Source organism: Phocoena sinus, chromosome 9 (assembly GCF_008692025.1).
Source record: "Phocoena sinus isolate mPhoSin1 chromosome 9, mPhoSin1.pri, whole genome shotgun sequence".
Classification (NCBI taxonomy): domain Eukaryota; kingdom Metazoa; phylum Chordata; class Mammalia; order Artiodactyla; family Phocoenidae; genus Phocoena; species Phocoena sinus.
In genome coordinates, this window is record NC_045771.1 from 2,046,722 (window position 1) to 2,067,951 (window position 21,230).

Sequence of the window (21,230 nt, forward strand, 5' to 3'; positions counted from 1 at the left end):
ACTTCCCTCAGTATGATCATCTCTAGGTCCATCCATGTTGCTGCAGACGGCATTATTTCATTCTTTTCTTACGGCTGAGTAATATTCCAATGTATATATGCACCACATCTTCTTCATCCATTCACCTGTCGATGGACATTTAGGTTGCTTCCATGTCTTGGCTATTGTGAATGGTGCTGCTGTGAACATTGGGGTGCATGCGTCTTTTCGAATTAGAGTTTCCTCTGGATATATGCTCAGGAGTGGGATCGCAGGATCATATGGTAGCTCTATTTTTAGTTTTTTAAGGAACCTCTATACTGTTCTCTATAGTATGTATATAAATATAAATGTATATATACTTCTCTACCAATGTGTCCTGCGGATTTTCTTAGATGGTAGCATTAACAATTAATTAACAATTGTAGAGACTTCCTTGGTGGTCCAGTGGTTAAGACTCTGCGCTCCTGACGCAGGGGGCATGGGTTCGATCCCTGGTCGGGGAACTAGATCCTGCATACTGCAGCCAAAAAAAAAAAAAGGTTAACAATTATAATGGAACTTTGTTTCACATAAGGCATCTAAAGCTGTGTCATTCTTCTAAACACCGGCACAGTATTTCACTGCATAGCTGTAACATTTGCCGAACCTGTGTCCTATGCTGGTCTCAATGTTTTGCAGTTAAAATCAGTGCTGAATTGAGGATATTTGTATATATGCCATTCTCGTGTGAAGGATAAATTCCTAGAAGTGGAATTGCTGGGTGAAATGTGTAAGAGAATTTAATGTTTATAGATACTACCACGTTTTCTCCCCTGGACGCTGTATCCGTTTACACTCTGACTGTGGTGATAGTCGCAGACGGGCCCGTTTCCCCATCTTCCACCAACCTAATGTGTAATCAGGTACTTTGCTCTTTGCCGAACTGACAGGCCTTAAAAATTATTTCATTATATTCTTAATTCACATTTCCCTTCCTCTGAGTGATACCGGGTTTCTTTTAACATGCATAAGAGCTCTTTGGATTTTTTTTTCTGCATGTTTAAAAAAAGGACCATTTTTTTTCTATTGTGTTATTTGACTTTTTCTTTTTGAAAAAACTTTGTAGACCAAAAATTATCTCTTTTTCTATGATATGTTCCGCAAATATTTTCTACTTCCCTAGTTTGTCTTTTGACTGTATTTTTAAATTTTCCTTCCAAAGATCATTGTTTTTATATTTGTTGAGTAGGATTTCCCAGTTTCTATGGTTTCTGAATTTTGTGTCATAGTTAGAAAGGCCTTCCATACACTAAGATTGAAAACATTCACCCCGTGTTTCCTTATAATATTTTGATAGTTTGGGTTTTACTTGTAGCACTTTTTATCATTTTGGAACTTATATTTGTGTAAGGAGTGAGAAGCGCTCTCTAACTTTCTTTTTTTTCCAAATGGCAACCCAGTCACTGCAACACTGGAGAAATTCTACCTTTGCTCTTCATTAAATTCTTTATATATTTGGTTCTGCTAGTGGACTTTCTGTTCCGTTACATTGACCTGTTTATCTATTTATGTTCCAATGTAATACAGTTTGAATAGCTGCAGCTGTACAGGGGTTATAGCATCTAAAAAGATGAGTTCTCACCCCTTCCTCTTCTGCAGAATAGTCCTGGTAATTTTTGCAGGTTTTCTCTCTTTTTTCTTTTTTAATGTGAACTGGATCTGCCTGGTATTTTTTGCCCATCCTTTTACTTTCAAGATTTCCGAATCACTGTTGCAGGTGTGCTTCCGTGGTGTCATCTTTTCCTTTAAATACAGGAGTTTATCATGTTGGTTTTGCTTAACCCACGGGTGTGTGATAATACTGGGGATGCCTAGTTTAGGTCGTGCTTTGGGTATTTATCACATCTTCTCTCTGTTAACCTTTTGCGATATGTCATTGCTTGCCTAGCTTTCGTGCGACATTTCAGATGTAGAGTCAAGATTTGCTTTATTCCTGGGAAGTTTAAGTTACATCTGGAAATATTTTTATGTTCTGTTATTTGACTTCTCTTCGTGGGGACCAGTGTGCGTGTGTCAAGAGGGCTCCCTTGTCCTTCTTTCAAGTCTCAGATCTTTTCAGCTCTGTGCAACCTCCCACGTGGCTCTGCTCTCCCCATTCCCTTATGTGATCTCATGACCATCCATCCCCGTTGAGCTGCTCCCCACCTGGCTTCCTGTCTGGGCTGGTTCTGTTCTCTGCTTTGTGCCTCTGGCACCTCCAGCTCCTGACGCTTGCTGCCTGGGGTCATGACCATGAACCTCAAGGGCCGTCCCACAACCCTACCGTGTTTTCCTGATCGCTCCACCCTCCCGCTGCCCTGGACTACTCCTTGGCCTTTACTTCTTTTATCTCGAACCCTCCTCTCCGCTCCCAACACTCCAGCCCAGCCTAAGGGGATCTGTACACATATAACCACCTTCTCCCTGAGATTTGGGATCACACGTCCTGCCTCCTACCCAAGGTCAACCCCCTGCTTGTACGCGAAAGCCCTTCTCCCCTGCTCAGCCATAGAGCCACTGCCCCATCCCTGTTCTCCATCAGCCTTTTTCATCTCTCGTAGGATCTTTGCCATCAGCAGCCGTATATGCTCTCCCCTCCTGCATCCTAACAGGAAAATCCCTTTACCCCACGTAGCCTTCAGCGGCTGCCACTTTGCTCTCACCTACAGCAGAACTCTGCAAAACACTGTCCTCGCCTTGTCCTAATCTTCCTTTTCTCCCACTTTCTTTTAAATCCCCTCTAATCCGCCTTCTGCCCTTCCCCTATTCCAGGGACACTGCTCTTCCTCATGGCAACAACCGTCTCCAAACCACCGAGTCCTCAGATTCCCTTGATAGTTTCTATTCATCTTTTGGTGCCTGAAAGTTGCCTTTTCCCAGAATCAGTCTGGTCCATTTCTCCTGCATGTACATTTGTTCTCTTAGTGACCTCACTTGGTCCCATGGCTTTAGTACTACATGCTGAAGATGATAAAAATCATGTCTGAAACCCATATGTCAACCCCAAGTGTCCCCTGCGGTCTGTGTTCCCCACATCACCACTTGTGTGTCCAGCAGGCACGTCGTGCAAACACGGCGGCCCAGAGGCCTGACCGCCCCTCACTCCTGAGTCGCCTCCTTTCTGCTGTCTCCCCACTCAGAAATGGCACGTCTGTCCTTCCAGATGCTCAGGCCCAAACCCTTACAATCACCTCTGACTTCAGTCTTTCTCATCCCACGTGCACTCAGTCCACAGTGCTTGTCAGCTGTACTTTCCAGGTACATATGGAACACTCCTTAACACTCCTGATCCTACCACTGGGCTCATCCAACATCCTTCCATACCGAACGGAGCAATCATGTGTCTGGAAATCCCAGTCAGCGGAGTCTGTGCAGAGGTGACACTCTGTGTGAGCCCCTTCTGTGGTGTCTTGTCCATGGCGACTCACTCCTTGTGCGTTTTTGAGTGTGAGCTCACATATATTGGGATTTCATTTGTGGGCATTTTCTGAGGCCTGGTTTCAAGGTTGGTCTCTCAAGTGGCTTCTTCAGACGCCTGGATGTGTTACGGAGTCCAGGTCGCAGTCAACCAGAATCTTGGCTTGAGATTTCATGGACCATCTTGGTCATGTGAATTTGAAATGCAAACCTGAGAATGTCTGAGGATGGCTTTTGGTTTTAAAACCTCATGGGAGATATATTCGCCCCCTCCTGCACAAGATGGAAAATGTCACGTCTTACAGGAGGTACTTTTCCTAATTCATCTGAAGTCGTTTGGTAAAAGGACAGTAAACGTTTGTGGGAGTAGCTCCTCCTAAATCCCCTGCTTCAGCTTTGTCCCTCATCCTCCAAGCTCCTCAAGAGGCCTTTGGAGCCGAAGGTCAAGTTCATCTGGTTTGTCGAATCCCCTCAAAGCAGAATTGGCTTCTGTCTTATTCTTACTTCCTTGTCAGTCCTGAAAAAGCCTGGAAGTCAACATCTGTTGTCCTCCTCACTGGACCCCTCCAGGCCGCCTGGGACCCCTCCTACCCTGCTTCCTCTGTGGCCCAGTAAAGCCATTTTTCAGGGTTGCAGTGGACTCTCCTGGACACCGAGCTGACCCTGTAACCCTGTCTGCTTGCATTTCTTCTTCTGCCTCAGTCGAATCCTTGAGTTAGCTCTCGTCTCCTGATTCTTCCCTGGTTCCTCTCTGTGGCCGCGCATGAGGAGAGTGTCGTCCTTCACAAGGCAATCCCAGCCACAGCGTAGGAAAGCGTGAACTTGAGTTCTCAGCGACACGTGCCAGCGCGAGCCGAGCTCCGCGAGAGAATGGGCGCAGCCACGTGAGTGCGCAGACGGAGCGTCAACGAGGGTCCGTTGGAGGGTCTTCGTGCAGGTTTATATATACTTACGGGATTTCAGAAAACACGAGGAGGGTCCAAGGACTCTCTCGTAATCGTGCAGAAACAGCAGACCTGTGGTCGACGGTCCAAAGAGCAGCGACCTGCGACACACCCCAGGGAGACGCCAGGATTTATAACCCCCACCTCCCAGTTGCCAGTTCTTTTCCAGAACATCGGAGGGTAGTTGAAGAAAGAGAAGATATTGATCATGCTTTTTTTTTTTTAAAAAAAGATAAGGCAAAAAATACAAGAAAAAGAACAAACTATATTTTAAAAGCCGGTCGTATTGTGAAATTGGGTGCTTTTCCTTTGCGGGGGCGGGGGGTTGCCTTGCATAATATAGGTTCTGCGGGACACATTTCTGCTGTCGGCAGGCCTCTAAGGATCGCTCTGTTTAGACAACTGTATTTACATTATTGGAGTTCCGGTAATATAGGAACACCTGACAATGAGTAAGCAAAAGCCTGTTCTTTTCACTACTTTTGTATATTTTGAAGCTAAGTTCTCAGACGCGATTCTTCTGTAGCCTGAATTTCATGATCCGTAGATGAGGGAATGAGCTGTCAGGTCAGACTGTTGTCGCCTTCTGCACCAGCTCCCCTTCCCAGCTGGACCAGAAGAGCCTGGCCGTGGAACCCTGGGCTTATGAAAAGGGCATCATTCCTCCAAGATTCCAGCAGGTGCAGCCCCCAGTGAATCAGGAGTGACCGAATTTCTTTGGTGTCTTTCATCTCCTCTCTCTCTGCTTTGCATCTGCCCTCTTACCTTTGTTGAGCATCTCGCTGACCAGTATTTTCCTGATATTCTACACGATGGTCTGAGCCTGTGTCAGAATCCCTGATGGCTAGAAGAGGTTTGAGCTGAGCTTCTTCTCCTTTCTTTGCCTCTAGTGGTATAACTAAGACAAGAAGTAACCTATTTGCAAGTAGCAGGCAAAATAGAGGATTCTGAGAAATTGAGGGACCCATAAATTGGGTAAATGATTAACAGATATGAATGGATGAGAAATGTCTTGGTTTCAATAGAGGCATTCTCTTTGTCAGCAGTGGAAACTGGGGTTCAGTATTTATTACTGAGCATATCACACTTACTCCGAGAAGTCCCTCCCTCTGAAAAATAATCGCGTTGAAAAGTGTAAAGATTCATTACAGTCACAGGCTCTGGTCAGTCTGAGCACGTGAATCATCTATGTAATGAATTACCACAGAATTCGTGGCTTGAAAGAGCAGCGTTTGCCATCTCACAGTTCCCGTGGGGCCGGAGTCCGAACACAACCGAGCTGGTCTTCTGATCCAGGGCCTCACGAGGCTGTGGTCAAGGAGCTGCGTGGGACCGTGTCTCATCTGAAGGCTCCCCTGGGCACGATCACTCCCGAGCTCACCGTCCTGGTTGCTGGTGGGATTCAGCTCCTCCGGGCTGTCGTGACGGCTCCTCCAACGCGGCACTTGCTTTACTGAAGCATCGCAGCTGACAGGGAGAGAATGCCGCCAGGATGGAAGTCGCAGTGTTTTGTAATCTAATCACACAAGTGACATCCCGTTAGTTTTGCCTTATTTTATTTAGTAAAAGCCAAGTCGCTAGGTGCAGCCCACACTCAAGGGCAAGAGATTCCACAAGGGCATGAACGGGAGGCTGGGGCCACCAAAGACCATATTTGAAAGTTGCTGCCCCACCAAGATCTGCCTGCCTCTCACCCTTCAGAGGAGAACAAAACCCCGCCAGGCTTTCTTGCTGTTCAGCGGTCTTCATCTGGTCTTGGCAACGGAGGAGCTGCCTATACCCTGTGCTTGCATTCGAACCCTCACATGAGAGCAGAGACACTCGAGGGCTTTTCCTGAGAACGTCTGTGAGCCCAGGAGCGGTTCTGAAGGCAGCAAGAGACTAGGGAGGTCGGAGGCCAGCCTCAGGAAGCCTGGGATGCTCTGTCACAATTAGAGACAGATTCGAAAAGCCTTGAGACAAACGCTGTCAGCCTGGGCACATGGCTGGGGATTTTATGTCCTCCAGTAATCCCTATAAAATCCTGTATCTTTAATTATCCAACCCACAGAAACTCTTAAAATAGATGATTAAATGGGAGATAATTAATGACTTTCCATGCAGACCTGCACGCTTGCCAGTGGAAATCAGCGGCTAGAAAGTTGCCCCAGCGCATGTGCTGGCTGGAGAGTCTTCCCCCTAATCTTCTAGAAGCCTTGGGAACCTCCAGCCACTGAGCTACCCAGGTTCCCAGGTGCCTTGCATCTGCTTCACACCTTCCTGGGCACCGCTATTTGGCTTCATAGGTTGACCTCCCCCGGGAAAGGCTTCGATGCTTCCGTGGCTCTGAGCCGACAGTCACCACTCAGCGGACAGAAAACAATGATACCAGGGGTGGAAGTGGGAAGCACCGTTACTGAGGTGTCTGCCAGGGAGCAAAGGCCGGAGGTCAGGGGGCATGTTGGGGGAGCGTCTTGTTGCCCACAACCCAGAAGACACCTGAAAGCAAATTTTTCCACTGATAATAACTTTGCTTTAGACTTTGAGAGCGAGCTTTCGCCTGTGAGAAGATTAGCCTACTTCTCTACTTCTTATCCGATGGAAAGGAAATGTGTGTGTGTGTGTGTGTGACACACCTTCCTGATGAGCTGGCTTCCAAATGGACAACAGACACGACACAACTGAACGCATCACTATTACAATTAAAGGCAAATGAATCAATGATCAGGAAAATGGTGTGTCTGCATGTCTGTCTCCAGAACAGTTGCTTTTTCATTCGTAGATTTTACCCTCAGTGGGACCCTCTCACTCCACAGAAGGCAAGAAGAAGTGAAGAGCTCACGGGTGATGAGTCAGCAAGTTACACTCCGATAAGCCTCCACCCTCGGGAGGGGGATAATTACTCTCTGAGACCTGGTTAATCGATGGACAGTCGTTGACTTACGCACTGCCGTGGTGATTCCATTTCTAATGGGCCCTAAATTAAGATTAAGTCACGTTGTGATTGGCTGAACTGTCCTTTCCCTGCGGTGAAAACTGGTGAAACGCTTCACCTCTGTGTTTTATTTATTTATCTGTTTGTTTTCTATTGGAGTAGAGTTGATTTACAATGTCGTGTTCGTTTCAGGTGCACAGCAAAGTGCTACATATATTATTTTCAAAACAGAAACAGACTCACAGACTTCAGAAACAAACTTAGGGTTGCCAGATGGGAAAGGAGGGGGAGAGGGATAAATCAGGAGATGGGGATTAACATACACACACTCCTGTACATAAAATAGATCATCAACAAGGACCTACTGTGTGGCACAGGGGACTCTACTCAATACTCTGTAATCACCTCTGTGTTTTGAATAGCATCTGTGGGATGTGGTTGCCTTGGTGTCTGACGCTTCCCTTGCTCTGGCCCAGCGTCCTCCACCAGGTCAGTGAGCTGGAGGGAGTCTGGCCTGGCCTCTCCCCCACAGCCCCCAGTCCCCCAGCATTTAAGCCGCTTGGCAGCAGAGAAACATGTGCCAGCAGCCAGGCTGCAGCCGTGCAGACGCAGAGGGAACTCTGACCCGGCGCCTTCTCCTTTCTGTTCACACCTCACAGCTCGCCAGCCGCAAGTCGAGATGAGGCCTGAGCCAGGGGACCAGTGTAGGGTCGGCCAGGGGGACCCAGCAGGTCCTGGACCCACAGCAGGTCCAGGCGGGGGGTGGTGCTGGCCTTCAAGTGGAAGGTGGAGCTGGGCCTCTTCACCCCGCCTCCCCGGGGAGTCGAGTGCTTGTAACATGCAGGGTGCTGGGCTTAGGAAAGATAAGTTTCAGTCCTCAAAGTGGTCTGGTAGGCAGGGGGCTGACAGCGGTCCCCATAATGGTTAAGAGATGCTCTTTGGGACATCACTGTGCCTTGGACAGGCCTGTCTCCGGGATGGCACCACTTGGGCAGTGCCATTTAGCCAGTGTATTTGTTTCTTAGATCCACCAGCACCTACAGACTGGGTGGCTTCAGCAAGGAGGGTTATTGTCTCCCAGTCCTGGAGGCTGGAATCTGAGATCCAGATGTGGGCAGGGCTGGCTTCTCCTCGGCCACTTTCCCCGTGTCCTCACGTGGCCGACCCTCTTCTTATAAGGGCACTAGTTCTGTTGGATTGGGACGCACCCTCATGACCTCATTTAACCTTAATCAACTCGGTAAAGATTCTATCTCCAAATACAGCCGCATTCTAAGACAACAGGGGTTAGGGCTTCAGCATGTGAATTTAGGGGAGGGGGACACTATTCAGCCCATAGCAGCAGGGCTTTTTAAGAATGATAGGATTTTAGGCAGGAAGGAGGAAGTAACGTTTCTGGAGCCGCAGGAGAAAGTGAGCGGGGTGGGGCGATGCAGGATGTGTTTGGGGGGCGAGGGGTACCGCAGGCAGGGCTGCCTGGCCCCAAACCCAGCCCCATGGCTCCCATTCCACCTCCAGCCAGGAGGAGCCTCCCTTGGCCTCTGATAAGGAGAGAGGTTTTCTTTCGCTTACCAGGGCATCTTTCAGAGGAAAGCCTTAATAAATAGGTTCAATGTAGTTTGATACCCATTTAGAGAAAGATACTGAAACAAAAATTAAAGGTAAAACATTTATTATATCAACATATAATCTGTTTGCAACTTATGCTAATGCCGGTCTTTAAACCTGTCATTTTTAGGCCGAAGGCAATACCAACATTAAAAAGGGGAAAACGATCAATCCAGGTGTTTCCTTTAACAGGATGGCACCACATTTCAAAGGACACATAAACCATGGGATCTGCGCCCACTAGACAGAACCAGTTTGTACGGAGAAATCCAATGATGCTTTCACAAACTCAGCAACTTTCTGCCTGCACTGAGTCCGTCCATCTCATCCTCTCTGAGCCCTAGAAGGGCTCAGACTTTTAAAACGTTGTGTGCTAACAGCTCACAGCTTCAAGAGTTTGTGCTCCTGTGGAAAGTATAACAAATACACATCTTTTGGGGCCGTGGACAAGCCCAGGGACGAGGAGGTGTGAGTGCCCCAGCCCTGCTCTGCGTATAGCACCTCCTCCAGTCCAGACCCGAGGATCCTTTTGGAAGCGTGCTGGTTAATCCCACACACACGTGTGCACAGGTCACACACATCGGGTGAGCTGTCACCTATGCTGTGCGTGTGCCTACAATTTCTAGGTTATCTTGGCCTCGTTTCTCCAGCATTGAAATGATGAAGATTAAAATGTCAAAGCTCCCACTGATGAGTTGTTCTCAGTGGTGCACATCGCTCATCTGTTTTGACAGTCTTTACCTGTTAATAGTGATTAATGGAAAGCCTCCCAGAAATGGAAGTGTGTCAATTTTATCCCGTGCTTTAGAGCTGAGAGCCTCAGCTTGCGGCAGCTTTAACATTTGGCTCTCAGGAAAGCATCACCGATCGTACTATTGTCAATGTCGCAGTAAAGCCCATGGTCCCTGAAGGGCAGGGTGGAGAAGGGCTGGATTCATCGGCCTCGACCATGACCCCCGGGCTCCCAAGCCCTGCAGACTTCAGACTTGAGGGGGGGGGGAGGGAGGGGAGAGGCTCCGTGAGAAGGAACGCAGGAGCCAGAAGGAGGGAAGGAAGGAAACGCCTGAAATAAGGAAAGGATGCCAGCTGCGTATTTTGGAAGTGAGTTCTGAACAGACTGAAGTCCTGAACTGTAATTCAGGTTACATTGTAGGTTAGCGCAAGGCTCCAGAGCCATCCGGCGTATTCTCCTGGAGCTGTTTTATCCCTTCACATCAGGCCTTTCTTGGCAAAACTGAGTTCCCATGGAGCCCCCCATCCTGCCTGGTTCAAGGCTGTCCTCATGGCACCCCTGAGGGATGCTTCCCTTCTTGAAGGTCTGGTTTGGTGAGCTCACGCCCGAGATAACTCTGTTAGGATGCTTCCTCCTGGATGTTGTCCAGTTCTCTCTCCTTGTATATCTACCACACAAAAAAGAACAGGAAAGCGTCCTAGAAATACGTGAAGACAACTCTTCTGCTTTCCCCCAGCTCCCTCGGCGTCGGCTGGGGCTCAGGATCAGGGGTCGTGGCAGCGGCCAGAGCTGCAGCCGTTCCCCAACTTACCCTGGAGGGAGCCGCAAAAGCCCCGGGGGCTCAAGGTGGATACAGTGAAATTGCACCGTTCAGCACACCAGTCACAGCTTATGCAGAAATCGTTAACAAACAGACTCTCCGGCCGGCTTTTCTGGCGAAGGAACGGCCCCGAGAGCCGACCCTCCCGAGGCCCGAGGTGACAGGTGCCGCTGTGTCCATCCCTGTGTCCATTCCAGACCCTCTGTGCTCTATTAGTGAAAAGGATGAACAGAATGGACTAAATGAAGACTGCAACGAGAGGATTTTAAGGAAACAGAGGAGGTGTAAAAGTCATTGGACTTGCAAACAAATGAAACCAAGGAGAAACAGCGGGTCAGCCCTCCCGGGTCCCTCAGCCGTATTCCGTTGGGATGAGCTCTGTTCATGGAGGGGCCCCTCTCCCAGGAGGAAGTGTGATGGCGCAGGCTTCACAGGCACAGAGGATGGAGCTTGGAGGAGACCTTCCAGCCCCGTGTGGACCACGCAGGGCAGTGGGAGCGGGCGCCCCTGGGGCCCTTGCCTGGGGCAGGTCGGAGTGCATCCCATACTCTGACAGCTGTGGATCTGCAGAGGTAGAAATAGGACAACAGGAACACCACCGGAAGGAGCGTGAGATACACACAACCGGCGACTCAGAAGTCCTGATGGACTCGTCAGAAACAGTTCACCTCTCAGGGCTTAAATGTATGCATTTATGAGGACTTGAAATAAGCCAAGCGTTGAGAGTATGACTAGCCTCAGTTTGGAGGTTGTCTCCCCCATCACTGACCGTGACCTTGAGCCAGTTAAGACTCTGGAGCTCAGTTGTTCGTTAAAAAAATGGGGATAATCATAGCAACCAGCCAGTGTGCTGGAAGGATCTAATGAGACGAGTTCCGTAAAACACTACATACAGGCTAATAGTATGTAGCCCTTGTGTTCTGTAGTTACTGAGATGAGAGGATAAAAGAGAAAATTTGCAGGTAAAACTATACAATCAGATATACTCATCTGCCACAAGCCCATGTCGTTGAAACACTTAGCGTAAGTTGCAGAATATTTATGAAATATGTAAATGATACAGAATTAACATGTTGCATATTAATCCAGTCTCAACAAGATTGCAAGAGCTTTTAAGGTTGCCATGTCTTCATGCACTAATTCCACTTTTAGCAGTTTAAACTAAGAAAATTATCGGAGGTTCACAGAATAATTGATGAACAGGGTGTTCATTGCAGATTAGTTAGTGCCATGTGACAGGTAGAGAAATCTAAATGTCCAACGATAAGGACTGTGTTAAGTAAGTTGTGATATGTCTCTAAAAACTATTTATGTTCATTTAAACAAGAGTATTTAGTGATGTGGGAAAATATTCACTGTATATTATCAAGTAAATAATATATCATTTAACACATCTATTATATGTTTTGTGTGCTTTTGCCTCAGAGAGAAAAAGAGAGAAATTAAGAGAAATATCCTACAGTATCACGGGAGTTATCACTAATGGGATATTGTGGGTCATTTTCATCTCCTTGTTTCTACTTTTCTCTATTCCTCAAATTTCCTATTAGAAATAGAGGGAAACTGTTCAACATCTCAGCAGTCTGTAACAGTGACTAAACAGAACAGGAGGCCATACTGTATTCTGAAGTTGGGTCCAAAAAAGTTTAACTCTGTACCAAAAAGGTTAAAAAGATAAGAGAAAAAATCTATTGAAAAATTATTTTGCAAGAGATTTTATTTTAACAGTCTGTGACCTCAATGTGAGTCATCAATGAGACTTAAATTCTCCCCCAAATATTTTTTTAAAGTCTGTTCTCTCTTATTCATTTTGTAAGACTGAGGCAGTTCAGAACATGTCTAAAGAATTGTAGCAGTTCTGGTGACCACATCTTAGGAGGAGCATTGATAAGCTAGACGGTGCCTCGATGGAGAAACCAGGATGGAGACGGTTCTGGAAAACGTGCGGGAGAAATTGTTGAACGATATGCATTGAGAAGGTGTGTAGAGGATGTGAAAGGTGCCTTTGAGTGTCTGAAGGCTGTCGTTGGACAAAGGGTCAGACTTCTTAGGTATGAATCCAGAGGGAAGACCCAGCACCAAGGGTGATGGAAAGTGAGGTGGAAGCAGACTTCTGAGCGTGAGGTCAGGGGGGACATCTGGAGCAACTGGGGCCAACCTGTGCTGGAGAAGAGCTTGGATCTCTCACCAACAGGTGTGTGACGACTTTGCAGGCTGAACATTCCTTATTCCCTGTGTCATCCAGTGTCCAGAGCCTTAACCACCTTTACTACATTGGCTGGCCAGGCTGAGTTTGCCGATGCACTTACCTGGGCATTCTTACCACATGGCGGTTTAGCCATGTGGATACAGCTCTAGTAGGAGAGGAATATTGAAAAGGGGACCATGTTGTAGCCATGGGAAGACGGTCCTTATCGTCAAGGTCAGGCAGCCTGGGAACGGTCCACTTAGGATGTATTCAGTTAAGACAGAAACCAAAATTGTATGGTAATTAGTAAAAATAAAGAGTTGATTGGCAGTCTGTCTAGAAAAAAATATGAAACTAATAATATGAAAATACTTATTCTTCTAGTTAATAAAACATGTTCTAATTTTAATTATAGGCTAGTTTTAAAAAGTGAATCAAGTGTTGATTATGTCATAATCTTCCCGACAAAGTTACATAGTAGCATGATGTAACACTGGCTACTTCACAGTTGGATTTCATAACACTGTCAAAAGAGAATCACTTTTTTTTTTTTAAACACATTTATTGGAGTATATTTGCTTTACAATGGTGTGTTAGTTTCTGCTGTATAGCGAAGTGAATCAGCTATACGTATACATGTATCCCCATATCCCCTCCCTCTTGCATCTCCCTCCCACCCTCCCTATCCCACCCCTCTAGATGGTCACAAAGCACCGAGCTGATCTCCCTGTTTTATGCGGTGGCTTCCCACTAGCTATCTATTTTACGTTTGGTAGTGTATATATGTCCATGCCTCTCTCTCACTATGTCCCAGCTTACCCTTCCTCCTCCCCGTGTCCTCAAGTCCATTCTCTACGTCTGCATCTTTATTCCTGTCCTGCCCCTAGTTTCTTCAGAACCATTTTTTTTTAGATTCCATATATATGTGTTAGCATAGGGTATATATTTTTTCTCTTTCTGACTTACTTCACTCCGTATGACAGACTCTAGGTCCATTCACCTCACTACAAATAACTCAATTTCATTCCTTTTTATGGCTGAGTAATACTCCATTGTATATATGTGCCACATCTTCTTTATCCATTCATCTGTCAGTGGACACTTGGGCTGCTTCCATGTCCTGGCTATTGTAAATAGAGCTGCAATGAACATGTGGTACATGACCCTTTTTGAATTATGGTTTTCTCAGGGTATATGCCCAGTAGTGGGATTGCTGGGTCATAGGGTAGTTCTATTTTTAGTTTTTTAAGGAACCTCCATACTGTGAATGTAAATTGAGAATCACTGTTTAGCACACAAAACAAAAAGAATGAAGAGCAGCTTCAACTTTCCCAAGAGATTCTTTTAAAAGTTTGTGTTTAAATCATTCTCTTTCACATGCATATTTTATTGCCATCTTTTATAGTTTCTTCTTTCTGGTTGTTAACTGGTTGGGCTCCACAATGTCCTCATTTGTGAGGTGTGTGGATTTGCTTATGATGTGGATAGAGCTCCTGTGAGGTGTGTGGATTTGCTTATGATGTGGATAGAGCTCCTGTGAGGTGTGAGGATTTGCTTATGATGTTGTTAGAACTCCCACATCCCTTCGACTGACTTGAAATCCATCATTTTGTCTGATACTTTCAATGTCTCCTTGGAACTGACGTGCATTGGACTTGCCCTGTCTTCTTGGGTGTTGCGACATCAGACCGTCACTGACCAACTGGCCAAGGAGACTTTGACCTTGTGGGCAGAACAGTGGAGACCAAATATTGTAGGCGTTAAGCTCTTTTTTAAAAAAAATTTAGTTTAATTTATTTATTTTTTATACAGCAGGTTCTTATTAGTTATCTATTTTATACGTATTAGTGTATACATGTCAATCCCAGTCTCCCAATTCATCCCACCCACCCAGCCACTTTCCCCCCTTGGTGTCCATATGTTTGTTCTCTACATCTGTGTCTCTATTTCTGCCTTGCAGACTGGTTCATCTGTACCATTTTTCTAGATTCCACATACATGCGTTAATATACGATATTTATTTTTCTCTTTTTGACTTACTTCACTCTGTATGATGGTCTCTAGGTCCATCCACGTCTCTACAAATGACCCAATTTCCTTCCTTTTTATGGCTGAGTAATATTCCATTGTATATATGGACCACATCTTCTTTATCCACTCGTCTGTTGATGGACACTTAGGTTGCTTCCATGACCTGGCTATTGTCAATAGTGCTGCAGTGAACATTGGGGTGCGTGTGTCTCTTTGAATTGTTTTTTTCTCTGGTGTAGGTGTTAAGCTCTTAATGAGTGTTTTAGTCCTTGGATGATTCCTCTTTCTGTCTGAAATCTTATAGATTCAGGAACCTCAGGTGCTGAGGTTGGGGTGACGAGACCTCCAAGGGACTCAGAGACAGACAGAGACCTGGTGTGAAGGAGACCCGAACCATCAGTGCGGGTGCCAAAAACAGCCTCCAGTGGGGACTCACTCTTCGATACTTGAAACCCTGGGGGCCAGATGAGTTTCAAAACTCAGAGGATCCAGATTTTCGAAAGGTAATAAGGTGTGCATAATGAATATTATGCAACCAACCCAGGAGATGTGGAGAAGTACCCTAGAATCAAGCACATGATAACTTCTGCAAGGAAAGATGAATATTCACATTAAGTGGAATAAATGAGGACTAAAAATAGCCTCCTGTCACTTCAGGACAAGTTTCACCATCAAATGAGTATGAAAAACGTTTGGTGTTCAGGGTGTTTGGGGTCTGAGGTCAGGCTTGGCGTCAGGGCTGGTGGACCACACTGCATCTGAGGGCATCCGCAGGAGAGGACCCTGGACCTGTTCCTGTTTATGCAGGGGGTGGTAGAGCTGCATTCAAATCTGGGTCTTCTGCTTCTGGACCCGTGGCCTTTCTCCGTGATGGCCAAGCTACACAGGCCAGTCCATTCCTGTCTTGGTGGGAGGCACTCAGCAGAGCCTCTGGAGGGCCACCGAGAAGACCCCCAAACACAACTACAGCTTTGGGAAATGTGACCCATGAGGAAAAGCCCCTTGTGTGTGTCTCTTAGTAATTCAACCAATTCTGAACTCCTCTAATATGGAAATGTTTATCTTCTGATTTCTCCACGGGGCTTAGTGTAAAATGCTGAGCTGTGTTGGAGGTTATCAGTCAATATTTCTGGGGTGAAGGTATAGGTGAGTTTTACTGGTTGGGAGAGAAAGCAGGGGAGAATTCTAACACAGAGGGCTTCCTACCTGAGAATAGAGACGAGGGTCACCCACGTGTCCAGGGAGAAAATGAGGTAGGAAAGGCCTGAACTACAGAGAGAAGAATTCTGTATTAAAAAAAAAGAGAGTTGTTGAAGATTTGAAGGGATTGAGTCAGACGTGGTGTCTTGCCTCTCAGAAGGATTTTCTTCAACTTTGGGGCCACACTGTGTCAGCCATTCAGAGAAAAGAAACCGGAAAACAAGTCATCCATCCAAGGAGCATTTGTCCCGTGCCTAGGAGGTCCTCACACATCTTCCCTCTGCCCTTGGAAATATGCCCTGGGGCCTGGGGGTGGGAGGGGGGATGGTAAGGGAGGCCCTTATTTGTATCACTGGCCAATTTCCAAGATGTAAATCCTCTACCACAACCAGTTTCAGGCTACTGAAGGCTTACAACCAGCTCCCCAAATTCCTGGATATTTAACAATTAGCTCTCTCTGGCCAGCATCACAGGGGCTTCCCTAGAAAGTCTCGATTTTAACGAGGTGTTGGCTGAACCCAGAAAACGCAGGGGAGCGACCCCTGAAGACACGACCTCCTCTCTTAGATTCACAGTCTGCACATACAAAACGTCTATATGAACGTGCCGGCTAAATTGGCTCTCCCCAAAATGACTCTGATGTTTTGCTCTATGGTCCACTTAATAAATGCTTATTAAGAAAATGAATGAATAAATCCCAACAGTGATACAATGAACATGCAAATCCCAGCTTGTATTTTCACAGATCTTTAGTTTTTAAAGCACTTATATAATTATTAGGTCATTTACACCCTAATCGCTCTATGAAACGGATAAAGCAGTTATTTATCATAATCCCCTGCAGATAAGAAAATCGAGACAGAAAGATTAAATGATGCAACTGAGGTCACGCAGCTAGTGAATTCCAGCGTCAAGCATGGATTTCGGCTTTTCTGTTTCCCCCGATCCTTCCCCTATACCTACCTCCCCACCAACGGCCCAAATAAGTCATTCTCAAGAGTAAATTTCACCTGAATTTTAATCAGAAAATACCTTTTCCTTCCAAAGCAAATACTTTCTGAGATCCTCCAGATTGAGACGAATTTCACGCCTGGGACTTTCTGGAAACAAAAGCGTCGCCCTTGGCGATCCTAAGCTGGAGAACCGGCCTCTGTATCTCACGGGCCGTTCCTGACCCAGCACCTTCTCATCCCCCTCCTGCCCCTCGGCAACCTGCCATCAGTAGCTCTGTCCCCCAGCCGCTCACATCACAACCTCTGGCCACAGCACGTGGTCCAGGCCCAGCTGGGAGAGAAGGGGGGTTACTCATCCCGCCAAACCCCAGTGCCAGGGCCCCCTACGTCCCTGCCCGCAAAGGCACATCAGTCCCAACATCATCACGTTCAGGCCCCGCTAGCCAGCTCCAGGGTCCCCTCCAGCGTCCTGCCAGTTGTTCACAGGGTCCCAACCCCACCAAACAGGGCCTTCAGAGGCAGCCTGGCTCCAGTGTGTGGGGCGGAAAATGGGGAATTTGAAGTATTTGCTTTCAGGGTAATCTTGGAAGTAGCAGACTATTTTTCAACTACTAAAAACTGAACTTGTAGACTGGAATTTTCCTGGGCGAGTTCAGGGTACATCTTCCTGGACTAGACTCTTGAATTGGCAGGTGCCCTGCAGAGGAGGTGGGTCGTGATCCCGCGGGGGCGGCCCCGGAGAAGGGGCGGCTGCCTGTCTAGTCTTTCCTCAGTGGCACAAATTCAGAAAAAGGGCTTAAACCCCAAAGGCCTAGAAGCCCTCCTGGGGGAAGTGGGCCGTGGGCCCAGTGGAGACAGAGGGTGAGGACCTGGCTCTGGGTTCCGAGGACCTGCGTTCAAATCCTGGCTCTTCTTTCGTCAACTTGGTGGACGACCCTCCCTGAATCTGCTTTTCCTGATAACAAGAGAATCAACCCAACAAGAGGTTTATGTAACTTTTTCGCCTATTTCATTATTTCTTCAGGCAGGGCTTGATAGAAAAGCAGAATTCAGACCAGAATTCAGAATGAGTGGTGGAGGACGCTGGGAGTGTGCCGAAGGGGCCTTGGATGTGTCCAGCAGCCAGACAGGTCAAAGACCAGCGGAAGAAGAACCCGTGCGAAACGGGAGGCCTGGTTACGGGGGTCCTTGCTGCCCGGCCCAGGAACTCTTTTCCTCCTGAAGCGAGTAAGGAACTGCAGAAGATTTTTGAGCAGACGAATAAGCATCATGAATTCGGCAGATTACCACAGTCTAAAATAACCACTGCAGGGAATTCCCTGGCGGTCCAGTGGTTAGGACCCTACGCTCTCACTGCTGGGGCCCCGGTTCGATCCCTGGTCGGGGAACTAAGATTCTGCATGCCGCGCGGGGCGACCAAGAAATTGAAAAATGAAATAAAATAACCACTGCAGACTCCAGCGTGTTCAGGGTTTGAGGCTGTGTCATTTAAGCGTTTCAGCGGGAACAAGAGTTATATATGCTCATTATCGTTCATTTTTATTACAACCTGTAACTCGCCTGTCCCCCGTGTGCAGTCTTACTATAACTCAAGGTTGTGTGTTTACCACATTTCTTTTCTTTATAACAGGTACCCACCGACCCTTGTGAAAATCTGCAAACCCATTGTTAGTGAATTTCTCCCCTGGCCATTAGTTACAGCCACACCTAATATGGGATTCAGAATGCAGTGCTGAAGAGAGCAGCTTCCAAAAGCAAACTTCCTGGGCTGAATCCTTCTGTCCTCACACGCTGTGAGGACAACTCAGGTTAAGGCAGTGAAGCTTCCTCAGCGTGTTTCCTCATCTGTAAGATGAGGGTCTTGACAGCACCTATCCTGGGTTGCTCTGAGGGTTAAAGCGGTAACGCAGGTCCCCAGCCCTGGGTGGGCTCTTCCCCTCACCGTGACCAGCATCATCAGAAGCCTTGGTTGGTCAGGGTGCAGGGAATGGATTCCTCAAACCAGTTACTATTCCCAATGGGGCTGAGAAATACAGAACGAGCCGGGTTTAAGGCTGAAATTGATCATTGCAGGAGGGTTAACAAACAGTGAATCATTCAAGGTGTTTTAATCACCATTTTAATACACCCAGAGCTGGTGTGTAGATCCAGACTAAATCAGAGAGAGGTTGTGCTGTGGTAGAGATTCATACTGAAATTCAACGACACATGGTAAATGCAGTAAAAGCCTGCATCTTTCTGTACCTTATGGTCCTTATTTAATGAAATGCCACTTCTTCCCTGTCACTTCTTACAGTCTTTTGCCTGGGGTATTGAATGCTTTTCTAACAGATTATCAATTCACTGTTTGGCATCTATGCGTGAAGGGTGCATATGACGTAGATTTTAGACTCACTACCTCTCTACGCTGTGTCTGTGGTTACTATACTCTTAACACTGGATTGGGATGGAAATGTTTGATTTTGAACTAGTGAAGGACTATAAAAAATGTCCACCTACAGTCCAGCGTTGTGTGTGTGCCAATGATATTTAAAGCAACAGGTCTGAGTTCAAGCACATGTGCAGGTTTTGATGCCTAACTGTTAAAATAGCAAAGCAGACATCACACCCAAGTGCCCGGAGCCCTGGTCCGCCCACCAAGCAGGGCAGAGTCCTGGGATTCTGGGTGGGGTAGATTGACACCAACTTTCATTCACCTTTAATGATTTGGTGATTTATTAATAATTGTGGTCGTTTTGGGTTGCTATTTATTAGTGATTTGGTTTGGTTATTAGCAATGGTCAGAATCAGAGATGAATGGCTTCTTCTTTCTTTTGGACCTAAGCTAAAATAATAGCCAAGTACAACTTTCTTTTTCGATATTTGAAAATGCAACTATTTCGCGGGTCTGTTAAGATTCCTTGCTGTTATTGGGGAAAGTACTACATGGAGCTAAATTAATGCGTTGAACTTGGTTCAGGTTCATTTTCCTAGGAGTTCGCCGTGGAGTCATGCAGCTGAATTCGAATTTCTGAGAACATCATTATTTACTTACATTTTGGATATTAGAGATGTCCTAATGTTAAGTGCTCTTCATTCAGCATCCAATTAATAACTTTGCTTCTTTGTAAATATTAAGTCCTTATTGAGAAGAATCTGAAGCTTCTGAAATTTTAGATAAATACCATAAGTTATTCAACTTCATACTTTAAGTCTTGAGATGAGCTAGTAAATGTGGGTGATTGGGCCCGTGTCTCCTGTCTCTCCGGCACAAAGGGCACTGCAAGTCGTCACTTAACTTCCCCAGGATGCAGACGGGACTACCTCCCAGAGAAAGGAAGGAGACTCCATTCTTAATGCCCTCGGAAACATTCTGGTTACTCATGAGTTAACTGACAGGCCCATAAATAAATTATGGATGCATTTTTAGACCACTTTGCTAAGAACAAGAATGGCAGAAAATATCACAAGGCTGTCAAATCATATTAAAGCTCAACTTCTCGCCATATTCTGCGGGGAAAACTGACAAACTATACTTTTGTCACGTATTAAAACATATTTTACTGATTGGCTGGTTGGAAAAGAGATTTATCCACGACTGTTGTCTTCGCCATGACGCTGCGTCCCCCCCGATGGCTTGCTCTTTATATGCTATGTACGGTTCAGTTGGGAACATATTTCACAGACATAAATATCATCCATTAGGGCCTTTAAAAGTGAAGATAGTATCATTTTTAATGTGGACTCCATTATGGAGAAAGCTGCCCAGGATGGGGAGCCGTGTCTAGGCACCATCTGCTCGTCCTGGCCGGGGTCCCCCCGCCACTTCTAATGCGCCCGCCGCCCCACCCCCACGGAGCCCCAGCCTTCGGGTGCCTCGCTGTGGAAGCCAGGCCACGTGTCTGCACAGTTGCACAAAGGAAGTGATTTAGGACGTTACAGGCCAAGGAGAGGAGGAAAAAAAATCAATATCCATCACCATCAGAGAGAAGTCTTGTCACCACGGCTGTGAACTAGAACCGTCCTTCCCCCGGCCTCCTCCATCTCCATTGTGAATCCCACAGGAAAGAAATCCCTTTCCCCGAAACCCATTGTGCACCTAAATCAGCTAAACCGCCGTGAAAACAGAACCCCCGAAACACCGCAGATTCACCGGGTCTGTATACACCTCCCCCATCAGCCTTTCTGCCTGAGCCATTTATTCACTCACAAATACACAGATACTCACCAAGCACCCACCGTGTGACGGGCGTTGTCCCCGAGTCCTTGCTCCACCGAGACTTTTACTTGAAAAATGGTTTTTTCCCCAGCAACCTCACCCTGCAAGTACAGGCCAGCGTGCGACAGGGCTTTTAAGACCTCAGAAACAAAAGGCAAATTTTCAGTGTATCTGAATAGACTCTCCAATTCGGTCATTGACTCTTCCGTTTATTCAACCGTGTT